We start from the raw sequence: 3,739 nt of genomic DNA, 5'->3' as shown, positions 1-3,739 counted from the left end.
TCACTATCTGACTCCTGCCCTAGAAGGTGATCCCTGCCACCCGCAGCTCTGGATTTGGGCTCCAACTTCACCAACGAGGGTGGAGGGCCTTGGGCAAGTCCCTGCCCTGGGCCTTAGCGCTCTCCTGCCCTCAATTATTTCAGTCGCGTGAGAGACTTACTAGGGCTTCCCGGCCCAGGGCTGGGGCCACAGAGATGATCCAAGAGCAAACCAGAAGGTGGAGACACCCCCCCCCCACCTCAGGATGCGGGGGAGGCACAGAGGTGTTGGTGAACCCTGACCCCAGAGCAGCACGTGACCCAGCCTGGCATCAGGCCTTGGTCTGGGTTCAGGGAGCCAATGGGGGCCCGGGCTGGACCTTGCAGTGTTGGGAGGGGAAGGGAAGTGGTAGGAGGAGGCAGCCAGGAGTCATCAGCTTCCTTCTCTCCTCCCCTTCAACAGCATGGGGGCTGAAGGGTTTCCCACTCTCTCCCCTCTTCCCTCTCGCCTCCCTTTGCCTGGCCAGCCAATGGGCCTGGGTGTCTGGCTCCCTCCTTGTCTGAGGATTGTACCATCTGTAATGTATATCCACACACATGCGCCGCTGCTTGGGAAGACAAGACAAGGAGAAGGAACCCATGCAGCTGGCTGGAGGGGGTTTATAACCAGGTTATTGACCCTGAACCTGAGCCCTCCTGGAATGGGGGCTGTTAATGGCTCCTGAAGACCCGGCCTCTCGGCCTCTCGGAAATCAGGAAATCAATTGCTGCACAGGCTGGCTCACGGCTTCCCCTCCCGCCTCCCTCACTCCCCCCTGCTCCTGCCTGGCACGGCCTCTCACCCCTTCACCTCGGCTGCAAGTGCAGATCTGGGGGCTGCCATGGGGCCATTTGCTTTCAAATATCCTGATGTAGCTCCGATGGGAGCTGCCACGGGCAGGTGGGGTGCTCGGGAGCAGGGCCTAGAATGTGCTTCTGAAGGCATGGCAACTGGTCTCAGGTCTAGAAAATGCTGCCTAAGGAGCCTCCAAGGGGGGAGGGGCAGTGGTGGAGGATGGCAGCCTGGGGGGCAGTTGTCATGTGAGCAAATGACTTCAGCTGCAGCTATTGCTCTCGGTAGGACCACACGGTTATCCAGAGTTAAAGCCTCAGGTGTGGGTGCAACCAAGCGCCAGGGCCCCACAGATGCGAGCGGGGTCTCCATGCAGGGGCCAGACGGGGTGGTGGGCCTCTCCTCAGAGCTTCGCTCACGTGTCACGTGGCCCAGAATCAGGGCCTGGAAAAGGTGCGCCTGGACAGGGACAGTGCCTTCAGCCAAGGCCCAGCACAGCGCAGCGTGTCAAAGCAGTTGGCTGGGCCAGACTGACGACTTCTCCCTCCCAAGCAGCACCCGGCTCTCTGACCCTCCACCTTGCGGAAGACTGCCAGTTCCTGGCGCCCTGCTGAGAGCCTTGGGGTGCTCTTAGGAAAGGGGGCAGGGCCTCAGAGGAGGGGTGAGGGCTGGAGCTGCCCAGTCATCCCACCTGAGGTTTCTGCGAGGAGCAGATGGCACCTGAGCACATGGACTTGACTGCTTCCAAGATGGAGTCCCAGCTGCACCTTTATTTTTTTAAGTATATTTTTATTGATTTTAGAGAGGAATGAAGAGGGAGAGAGAAATAGAAGCATCAATGATGAGAGAGAACCGTTGATCAGCTGTGCAGGGATCGAGCCCGCAACCCGGGCACGTGCCCTGACCAGGAATCGAACTGTGACCTCCTGGCTCATAGGTGGACGCTCATCCACTGAGCCACGCCAGGCAGGCCCAGCTGTGCCTTTAAAACAACCTCAATTCGGCCACGGTTGGCCTCGCACTCAAGTCCACTCCAAGAAAATTCTCCATTTTATTCCTCAACAGGGCACAGGCCAGGCCTTGTTAGCCAAGGCTAGTCTCTGGGGATGAGGAGGGAGGTCCCATTTCCTGAGGTGGAGCAGGCCTGTGCCTGCGGAGCTCGTGGCCTGGCCTGGCCATTGTGTTCGCTTTCTTTTCCTCCAGCACAGGCGGGTCTGGTTGCCTGGAGAGCAGAGGCGCTGTGGGAGGGCTGGGGTGGGAGTTTTGCAGGGGTGGGGGGCAGCATCATTCAATCCAAATGTTCCTCCTCCAGCCGTTCAGCCCTGAGTCACTAAAAGCACAAGGTGGTGGGGGCAGGGGGGAGTTGGTTATCCAATCTTTCCAGAAACTCCTCTGTGAGTCAGCTCACCAAGCTTCTGCCAGGGGGGCAACCAAGTGCCCGGGCCAGGGGCACAGCCACCATCTGGGAGGACCACCAAAAGGGTGGAAGCCAACCTCATCTTTTTTGGTCTCTGTGCATGTTTGGGCCGATAAAATGGCCCTATTGCTGTATGGCAGGGCTTTTAGCGTAGGATTTCTTAGCAAAGGCCCCCAGACTGCAGGACAACGGCAGGACTGTCACAGCACAGGGTCCAGGGGCAAGACCTGCACACAGTTTCGTTTGCTCACGGGTGTTTTGGCGGTTGCGGTTTGGCTCCACACTGGACCCCAGAGTGGCTGTCTGGGCCTCTATCTGGCAGATGCACCTACTAAGCAGGACCCTGCCCTGACTCACTCATCGTGGATTAAAACTGCCATGAAACTAGCAGGGCCCTTGGAGACCAAGAGGTCCCCTCTCCCCAAATGTATAGATGAGGAAACTGAGGCACCAGAGACAAAGCTGTCTCCTCTCTTTTCCAGGGGTAATGACTCAGGGGAATCAGCGCTGCCGCAGACACAAGCCAGCAGCCAGGCAGCCAGGCCTCCCTTGGCTGCCCCTCATCCATGGAGTGGCTGGCATCCCAGCCCTGCCCATCTCTTTCTGGATGTCATCTCAGTCAGGCCTCCCCTCATACTGATCTCCTTGGGCTGAGAAGGAAACCCCCAGCCGGAAGCCAGCCCCTGGTAGCCCAAGGCCTCATGCTGGTTCTTAGCATCCTCGTGGCTCATGCCACCGCTGAGCCCCAGCTCACCCAGCTTGCCCGCTACAGGCTTGGGACCCCCTATGTGCTCCCCCGACCTCCCCCTCCCCACAGGAATGAACAGTCCAGGAACCAGTGGGCCTTCTTGTCCGCACTCAGCTGTGGCTCTGCAACTGAGCAGTCTGAGCCCACTCGGGGGGATGTTATTGCGTGACCACCAGGAAACCACTGCCTCAGTTTCCATCGCTATGACATGGGCACAGTCTCCTCTGACTCCCAGACCGTCGGAAGGACAAAATGAGTTCCTTGATGGGGAGGCCGTGGCCTTTAGTGCACATTGACCCCCTCCCACCCCTCCCCCTACGTCCTGACTCCACCCTTTCCAAGCACCAGGGCTCAGATGCTGTAATTTGCCAGAATCTGGTATGTGAGAGGACAGTGCAGGAGGGCCCTAGGGGGTGGGGGCACTTGCAGTGCCTTCAGCTGGACCTTAGGCCCTTTCCCCTGTGGCGGCAGGAGGTGGCCCTGCAGGCCAGGCTCTGTCCTCATGTGCCCCTTCGCTTCTCTAGCGGGAAGCAGGGGTGCCAGCAGACTCTTTGGTGCAAACCTCCTCCAGCCCAGGCCCAGCATAGGTCAGGGCTCCCTACCCCACCCCTGTGCCCCACGCTCGTGGTCCCCACACAGCAGGGCTGTTGGGGGCCGGGGGCTGCAGAGGGTATCCAGACTGGGGCCTCCGCAGGAGGAGCAGGCAAAGGCTTGCAGGTGGGAGGCAGGCGGAAGGGGGTGGGGAAGGTGGAGGGAGACGCCGG

The sequence above is a fragment of the Myotis davidii genome, unplaced genomic scaffold, assembly GCF_000327345.1.
Source record: "Myotis davidii unplaced genomic scaffold, ASM32734v1 scaffold462, whole genome shotgun sequence".
In the NCBI taxonomy this organism is placed as follows: domain Eukaryota; kingdom Metazoa; phylum Chordata; class Mammalia; order Chiroptera; family Vespertilionidae; genus Myotis; species Myotis davidii.
This window is presented reverse-complemented; position numbering follows the sequence as displayed.